The sequence below is a fragment of the Cervus canadensis genome, chromosome 1 (genome assembly GCF_019320065.1).
Source record: "Cervus canadensis isolate Bull #8, Minnesota chromosome 1, ASM1932006v1, whole genome shotgun sequence".
Taxonomy (NCBI): domain Eukaryota; kingdom Metazoa; phylum Chordata; class Mammalia; order Artiodactyla; family Cervidae; genus Cervus; species Cervus canadensis.
Window position 1 is genome coordinate 13,171,636 of NC_057386.1, and position 8,804 is coordinate 13,180,439.

Consider the following 8,804-nt stretch of genomic DNA (forward strand, 5'->3'; position numbering starts at 1 on the left):
TGGGGGGCAGGGCACATAAGAGCCTGATGGCGCAGCGTTAAGCCCCTAAACACTTCCTCACCGAGTCTCAGGACCTTGCTCATGGCACCTCTTCAGGGTCCTGTGCAGGAGGTCCCTACCCCCACCTTTGGAAGCTGGGTGCCCCTGGGCTCACCTCCTTGGGTGGTCTCTCCCCCATACTTCCTGCTGTCTCCCCACAGAGCTCCTCTTCTCCCCAGCTCCAGCTGCTTCCTCTGTTGAAGACTCTGAGGTCACCTCTCACATGTCACATCCAAAGAAGAGCCCTCCATTCAATCCTGAAACCTCGGGCTTCCCGTTCGGTAAGAGGCCATGTTATTCTAAATGCTCAGGCCAAATCACATTGTCAACTCCGCTTGGCTCTTTCTCACAAATCCCACATCCTTCCTTGATTTCTTCCTGCTCTACGTTTACAATTTATTCCAAACCCAGCACTCCGCTCACACACTCCCATCACTGCCAAAGAATTGATGCTTTCGAACTGTGGTGCTGGAGAAGACTCTTGAGAGTCCCAACTGCAAGGAGAGCAAACCAGTCCATCCTAAAGGAAATCAACCCTGAATATTCATTGGAAGGGCTGATGCTGAAGCTCCAATCCTTTGGCCACCTGATGTGAAGAACTGACTCGTTAGAAAAGACCCTGATGCTGGGAAAGATTGAAGGCAGGAGGAGAAAGGGATGACAGAGGATGAGATGGTTGGATGGCATCACCGACTCAATGGACATGAATTTGAGCAAACTCCGGGAGATGGTGAAGGACAGGGAAGCCTGGCGTGCTCCTTCATAGGGTTGCAAAGAGTCGGATACAACTTAGCAACTGAACAGCAACATCACACGCAACACCACCCTGCCTCCTGCTGGTCTGAACTACCTCACCAGGGCCTGGATTATGGTAAATAGTCTCCCAACCTCTCCTGCCGTCTTCCAGCTGCTCTCAGCCACGGAAGGACCTGGCCATGACATTCTTCTCTCATCTCACTTAGAATGAAATCCAAAGCTTAGTGATACTCATGACCTGGTTGTCCCCTCCACTCTCAACGCTCTGCAGATACTCTGGGCTCTGACTCTCCTGACAAGCACCCCGCCTCAGGGCCTTTGCACATCCCACCAATCTGTTAGAAAGCCCTCCCCACAGGCATGCGCATGGCCCATCCCACTTCATTTACACCAAAGCTCGTCTTACTTGTCTATCATCTGCCTCCTTGCAAGAACTGAAGCTCCCAGGGCTCATGGGGCACATTTTCTACCTGCTTCCCCAGCACCTGGGGTGATGGCCAGCACATTGGAGATGCTCAGTAACATGAGTTATGGATAAATTAGTGAATGGTCAGGGCCACAGTGTGGGGATGCTCTGGAGCCTGTATCCTGCCCGGAGGGGTGTGTTCTGAGCCCCCACACAGCCCCCGCCCGCACCCAACTATACAGACCACCTGGCTGCTTTCTCTGACCTTTGTACGTGCAGCCCCACCTGCCTTCTTCACAGACCCTCTTTTCTTCCATTCAAACCCTGCTTCTACCTCCTGGCCAAGCTCACCTAATTGTCTTCCACATCACTGCTGTGTCTGGGGTTGGTGGGCGGGGAGTCTGGGGCAGCTCTGCCAAGGGGCTAGTGTTAAGACAAGTTCAGAGTAGAGTTGCATGAACTGGCACCCTTTTCCAAAGTGGGGGGGGGGGGTCTTCCCTGCTGCACCTGGCTCCTAGACACCTGCTGGGTGATTGAGGGGTGGTATTGACCAGGCAGCAGCAAAGTTCCTCACGGGTCCAGCCCTCACTGGGCCTCCCGGGTAGCTTAGCTGGTAAAGAATCCACCCACAATGCAGGAGAACCTGGTTCAATTCCTGGATCAGGAAGTTCCCTTGGCGAAGGGATAAGGCTTCCCACTCCAGTATTCTGGGGCTTCCCTGGTGGCTCAGACCGTAAAGAATCTGCCTGCAATGTGGGAGACCTAGGTTCAATCCCTGGGTTGGGAAGATCCCCTGGAGGTGGGCATGGCAACCCATTCCAGTATTCCTGCCTGGAAAAATCCCCATGGACAGAGGAGCCTGGTGGGCTACAGTCCCTGGGGTCTCAAAGAGTCGGACACGACTGAGTGACTAAGCACAGCGCAGCACTGATGGAAATGGGCCCCCCGCCTCAGGTGTTCTGTGCGCCCCCCGCCCACCCCTTGCCCTGGTGACTTGCTGTGTTCATCAAGCCGAAAGCAGCTGCCCCAGGCACAAAGAGGTGTGAGTCCTGGCCGGCAAATGCCGAGAGGGTGTTTCTCCCAGCCTGTGCTCAAGAGTGATGAGTTGAGTCCTGCAGCTCCGAGGACGCTGCGTGCTATTTAGGCTGCTGACACTGGCTGTGGTGCTTCTACACAAACGGCATGTTTTGGACACCTCATTATTGTCCAATGCGTTCTCACCCCCCACTGCACCCCAAGGTTTCAAGTTCCTGGAGCCTGTTGGAGAGTTCGTGTTTTTCCTTCTGTGCCGGCCATAGTTCCAGGAGGAATACTGGCCCTCGGGGAAGGGGGTTACAATGAAGGGAAAGGAATTTGTGTTTTTATAGCCAGTCACCCACCTTGCATCAGGCCGTGTGTGTGTTAATGATCTTGCCTGTCAGGGACCTTGATCCCCCAGTCAGAGCTCTAAGGCACTGAGTAACTCACACAGAATCCCATGCACGCCTGCTGACCACACCCCAGTGGTCGGGTGCCTCTGTTAAACCCACTTTTAACTCCAGGCTCGGGGCATTTCGCTAAAGCCAGGTATTGGGGTCCAAAGCCTTTCCTGATGAAGCTCATTGCGAGAGAAAGAAGACAGCACAAACCAATAAACCGCAAAACAGCCAAACACAGCTAAGAGCTGTAGCACAGAAGGAACGCAGGGGGCCTCCCCGGCCTTTGAGTGAGTCTGAGCTCGGCTTTGCTCGTTCCTCTGCTGCCACCCAGCGCCCCCAAAGAGAGGTTGACCAGAAACCACACCAGTTTCCTTTAGCCTCAGCTCAAGTTTTGGAGAGGGCAAGTAACCCTTTGAGAATCTGCTTACATGTGGGAAAATCACACAGGAAAATGCCCGTGCCCAAGTTTTTGAAAACACTTGTAGGGGTATGCCAAGGATGCTAGATAAAGAATTCCCTCTTCAGAATCTAAATTTGAAATCAGGAGTGGTGTTTGTACTCTACGGCCATCAAATCCTTGATTTCCTGAGGTCCAGGTGTGAAGAGCAAAACCTTGCAACTGAAGGCACCTGGAATCAGGATGTGTTCGGAGGGTTACAAAGCAGCCTGGACTGGGCCCACAACAGAAATCCAAGAACAGATCCCTGATTCTACAAAAACATACTTGAGGTATTGGAGAGACTTCAAATCCATGGGAGAAAGGGCAGACGATTTCACAGTGTCAGGATAAGTATTTGCTAGTTTGGCTTTTCCTCCTTAACAAACTAACCCAAATCTTAGTGGCTTAGTGCAGTCATTTATTTGCTCATGATCCTGTGGGTAGACAATTTGGGCTTGCTCAACAGGACAGTGATTTTGCTGACTTCTTCTGAGCTCACCCAAGCATCTTAGCAATCGGCACGTTCCCTTTTTCTCACCAGTAAAGTGCCAGCATTGACTGACTCTGCACTACACTCTAGCATTTTTTTCATCTTGCTAGTGTCACTGATGGCATACCATATTCTGTATCTTTTACCAGTTTTGCTATTTGTGAAGTTGTTTGTGATCAGCTCTGAAGTATCACCTGCTTCTATGCCCTATGCCTAACTTTGTGAGTAGATGTAATGCTACTCACATTACAGAAAGCCATATGACCTTTCTATAAATTGCAAACTATGTACTTTAAAAACTTTTTATGATACAGCAGTAATTCTAATTCATGGCAGAAAATTTGGGAAATATGGAAAAACATAAGATAAAAAATATTTTTAAGCCCATAATCCCTGCAGCCCAAAATAGTATTTCCTCCTGGTATTTTTTTCTATTAATACTTTTTCTACATTTTTCAGATTTTGCATAATGAACATGCCATCACATTTGTAATCAGAAAACAAACATTTGCAGTTACAATAGGGTTCTATCATGCTCTTTGCAGGTTTGGCCAGAGAGAGAAAATGAGAAAATAAAACAGCAGGACAGGATTCCCCACTGTTACTGCTGCAAAGGCCCTGAAACGGGGACTTGATTGTTTTCAGGGGCTGAAGTACTTCGTGGATCTCTTCCGCGCCACATATTCTTCACTCAGCATTCCAGGCTGCCTGAGCTCTTGGCAGATTAAAAACAAACTCAGTCGACCTCTGGATGGCTTTTGAAGTATCTGCTGAGACATGCCAAAAGTGACGTTCACTCATTAATGTTATCTAATACCCAGCTCCTCCTTACACTGTCCCCGATTCTCAAAAATATCTTTTTACAATTTGTTAGAAACAATATCCAAAGGACCACAGCGTCCTCTAACGTCTGTAAAGTTTTTACACTGTCTTTTCTTCCCAGGGCCTGTTCGATTGAGCGCGGAGAGGCCGTCAAGCGCACACCAATCCCCAGAAGCGGAACGCCGGCCAGAACCCCAAACCTCGGATGCAAGCTTCTGCCTCCACTGGGAGCATCGCTGAAGTGAGTGGGCTTCGGCGGTTACCATGGAGATTCTGGCTTGCGGCCCTGGTTGGCTGAGACGCCTCCGACACCGCCCCCTCTGCTCAGCTCAGGGGGAGAAGTAAGCAGAAGCGGAGATTTCTCAGGGACTTCTGGGAAAAGGAAGTCCCTGAGAACGGAAACGGAAGCGGCTTGGCCCGGTGCATTCTGGGAGTTGCAGTTCGGTTGTTTGGGGATTTTGTACGCTCAGGCCAAGCGGTCTGGGAGCGTCGCGCGAGTAGCCACAGCCTCAGGAAGGCATCCTAGAGCTTGGTTTCACATAAGGTTGGTGCGGCCCGAGGCCCTGCTGTCCCACCTCCACTCCGACCGGAAGCAGCGGCCATTAGGCTTTGGGGCTTGGCGGGGAGCTGGTCTCTCAGAAGCCGCGGAGCCCCAGGGCACCCGCTCGGCTCCTGAAGAGCAGAGGTGGAAAGGGAAAGGAATGTCAAGTGCTTAAAAGATCTGAACGGACCCAGAGTTTCCTGGTTGTGACAGCAGCCTTGGTGCAGTGGGCCAGATTTTAGTCTCAGGACTGCAACCTGCAACCCCTAGACGGTGAGCCTTTGCCAAAATGTTTGCTTGGAAACCCCAAATTTGACTTGAAGCAATTGTTTTTTTGCAGGCCTTGTGAAGCACTTGCATTTATCCGTACACTATAATCTACACGTTTCCAAGATTTCTTAACACTTGCTGAAAATTGAGTATGCAAATCTTTAATTAAGGAAGCAAAGTGGTTTCCACAATTTAAGTGACTATTCATTTGGGTTTCTCAGAGGTTTGTATTTGTTAAAAAAAGAGAAAGGAACAATTCTGTAGTGCCTTACCTCTCTTGGTACCAGAGCATCTCTTATGTTTATGATCGGTGAAAATGCTGTTGTCTCTAGTTAATGATTCCACCCAAATGTTAACTGTGATCTTAGATCACCTTGTCATACTGCCCTTCCATTTTCAACCAGTTTGATAACACCTCCTCAGACTTTGTTTGTATCTTCTCTAGTATGGTATCTTGTCTTTTCTGTTGACAGGAGGTCAGTCTTTGTCCTTCAACACAGACTTTTGGGAGATTCAGATTATATCCTTTTAGAAACTAACAGTGCTTGAAACATTTCAAAGTATTTAAGTAATGACAGATTTTATTTTGTTGCATATTTTCTTTTCCAATTAGCAGAATTCTCAGTTTCTGAAATTAGTCTCAGCCCAGGAAAGAATTGTGGAGATCTAGTGAGATGTTGATGTCTCTAGAGGCACTTATTCAGAGAGGGATAAATCTGTATGTGCAACTTAGGGGTGAATGTTTAGGAATGCAATCTCAAAAATGTTGTCCAAAGAGCTCTCCTTATTGCCTTAAATTCTGCCGTTCTGTTCAGATTTAGACCTTCCTCAGTGATTATTCCTTTGTACATTGCTTTTTCAGGTGTTGTTTTTACATTCCTTAATGGCTTCTCTCCAGGTGCTGTCACTCTGACAGCATTCATTCTTGTGCATTTTCTAATACTGTTATGCTTCCCCTTCATTATTTGTATTTTGAAGAGGTACCTGTCTATTCTCTCATTTAAGCTCTGTTCGGTCTCCAGATATTGTGGTAGTATAGTGGACAAAGCCTAAGTTCTATATCTGACCATCTCATTAATAACTTCTGTATCTTTAGGTTAATCACATAACCTCTCTAGTTCTAAACGTGTTCATCTTTAAATGAGAAGGTTAAACTTCTATATCTTTAAAATATTTTTTTCAGGTTTCAGAGTCTTTGCCTGTTGGGCCAGCTTCTTTCCTACCACTTCTGCCTCTATTTATCTTTACTCCACTGGCTTATTATTTTCCCAGATTTCAAGACTGTAAACATGCATTCTAATTTTAGTAAGGTTATTTTTTTTTTTAAATCCTGAGTGCAGTTCCCCAGCACAGAAAATGTTTTTATAAATTTTTTATTCCCTTCAGATATGAAGACCCTCTAGAGCAGATACCAAAGAGATCAGTAGAATATACTTTTGAGTAAGCAGCAACATCTCTGTCATCATTGAAAGGCTCAGAGGAGATGTGTCCAAAGGGTATTTATTTGAAGGAATCTGTGAATTTGAGGCCAAGATAGAAAAGCAGAAGGAGAACTCTTTAGGCAAAATTTCAAAAAAAAAAAAAAAAAAAATCTCTCACCCAAACCAGTGATTTCCAGCAAATAGTTGCCCATGAAAACTATCTTGTGAGGAAAATGGGCATACTTTTAATGAATTTGAGAGAAGTTTTAAGATATAAACTTATCCCAAAGCATATTACTTGTTCAGAAGAGAAACCACATATATATACTTGATCCATTTGGGAAAAATGTCAAATGGAATTTATCCCCAATTAAGTCAAAGAACTTCTAAAAAGAAAGCATAATTGTAGTGACTTTGGAAAAAATTTGAGTGACCGTTCAAACTTTATCATGAAAGAATTCATACTGGTGAGAAACCTCATAAGTGTGATGACTGTGGAAAAGCATTTATCCAGAATTATGTCTTACTGAATATCAGAGAACTCATACTGGAGAAAAACCCTGTAAATGTAAAATTTGTAGGAAAGCATTCACTGTAAATTCATCTGTTCAGCATCACTGAACAGCAACACTGGGGAGAAACCTTATATATGTAATGAATATAGGAAAGTGACTACTCATCCTTTATTCAACATCAAAGAATTCACAGTGGGGAGAAACCCTATGAATGCATTGACTGGGGAAGTCCTTCACTGATACCTCATCTCTTACACAACATCAGAGAATTCACATAGGAGTGAAACCCTGTAAGTGTAGTGATGGTGGGAAGGCATTCAGATGAAGTACACACCTTACCCAACACCAGAGAATGCATATTGGGGAAAAGCTTTATAAATATAATGAATGTGGAAAAGCATTCAGTGCCCACTCAATGTTTACACAACACCAGAGGATTCACACTGGAGAAAAACCCTATACATGCAGTGAATGTGGGAAGGACTTCCCTGAAACCTCATCCCTTACTGAACATCACGGAATTCATACTGGAGGAAACCTCATGAACACAGCAAATGTTTAGCCAGAGCACTCATCTTACTCAACATCAGAGACTTCATACTGGAGAGAAACCCTTTAAATCTGATAGATGTGGAAAAGCATTTAGTAACAGTTCAATCCTGATCAGACATCAGCAGCTTCACACATTAGTCATCTTAATGATACTGTTTCATGACTACTCTATCCTTTCATGATCCACAACATTTTGGTCATGTCTCTTACCCATGCCACCCACTCTTCTGCTTACAATTTGAATCTAGGAATGTTGTACTCCTGGGATAAAGTGAAACATTGGGTAATATTTTAAGTTTCCCATACTGACACTGTTTTGTTAGGTGCATAGAGATTTAGACTGTTTTCTTGGAGAATTAGCCCATTTAACATTATTTAATGCCCCCTCTTATCCCTTGCCTGGAAAATCCTGTGGACAGAGTAGCCTGATAGGCTACAGTCCATGGGGTCGCAAAGAGTTGGACACGATTGAGCAACTTCACTTCCACTTTCTTTCTTTATCCCTTAGTATCTTACCTGAAGTTTGCTTTGTCTGAAATTAATAAAAGGTAAGTCGGCTTGCTTTTGGTTAGTGTTAGCATGGCATATCTCCATCTCTGTACTTTTAATACGTTTGTTACTGTTTTCTATGCTTTGTATTTGTTGTTTTTTATCTTCCATCTTCTGCTATCTCTGATTTTAATTGAGCATTTTACAATTCCATTTTCTCTCTTGTAGTACATTAATTATATCTTTTAAACAGTTTAGTGGTTCCCTTAGAGCTTGCAGTATACAGTTTTAAATTAAGTGCACATTTAAATAAAAAGATCCTGCTGCACAGATAGCACAGGTAACTTACATCAGAGTATTCCCATCCTTTGTGGTATTGCTGTCATTTATTTCACTTATACATAGGCTATGATCACCCAGTATGTTGTCATTATTATTGCTTTTAATAAACAATTATCTTTGAGAATAAGATTTTTTTTTTATCCTTCTAAAATTTCTCACTGGTGCTATTCATGTCTTGATGTAGATCTGTTTCTGAACTAAATAAATTTTCTTCTGCCAGAACAATTTTTTTTTTGACCATGCCACGCAACATGTGGGATCTTAGTTCCCTGACCAAGGATTGAACCTGTGCCCTTTTCTGTGG

The 8,804-nt window shown here is 44.9% G+C and overlaps 1 long non-coding RNA gene across 2 annotated transcripts; it reads right to left on the minus strand.

Annotated features, from left to right (window-relative positions):
- Positions 1–3,954: 3,954 nt before the first annotated feature.
- Positions 3,955–4,747, minus strand: LOC122439388. Of its 2 annotated transcripts, none has more exons than XR_006268851.1 (2): positions 4,571–4,747; positions 3,955–4,318 (listed from the first exon to the last, which is right to left on the minus strand). It is a non-coding gene; the product is annotated as an uncharacterized LOC122439388 (long non-coding RNA). The 2 variants fall into 2 exon arrangements; XR_006268850.1 differs by having other exon boundaries at positions 3,955–4,315; positions 4,571–4,733.
- Positions 4,748–8,804: the final 4,057 nt, after the last annotated feature.